Source organism: Cynara cardunculus (genome assembly GCF_001531365.2).
Source record: "Cynara cardunculus var. scolymus isolate 2C chromosome LG 9, CcrdV1, whole genome shotgun sequence".
Classification (NCBI taxonomy): Eukaryota; Viridiplantae; Streptophyta; class Magnoliopsida; order Asterales; family Asteraceae; genus Cynara; species Cynara cardunculus.
This window is the reverse complement of record NC_037536.1, coordinates 10,736,606-10,736,885: the sequence shown is the minus strand read 5'-3', so window position 1 is coordinate 10,736,885 and position 280 is coordinate 10,736,606.

The following is a 280-nucleotide window of genomic DNA, read 5'->3' as shown; positions in this document are numbered from 1 at the left end:
TAATATAAAATTATAATATTTAAATTTAATAATAAATTAATTTATTTTTGGTTTAATAATATTTTTTTTATAAATATAATAATTAAATATTTTGTTAGAATTCAATGATTATCTTAATTATATTAAATTTTTTATATCTGAAATGAATGTTTATCCTACATCTGATTATGTTTATCTGCAGTTAGTTATACGGATTTAAAAATGAAGCTTTAATAAGTTGAACTTATGTAAAATTACTTGTAATCATGATTTTTAAGTAATATGCATCAACAAATAATAC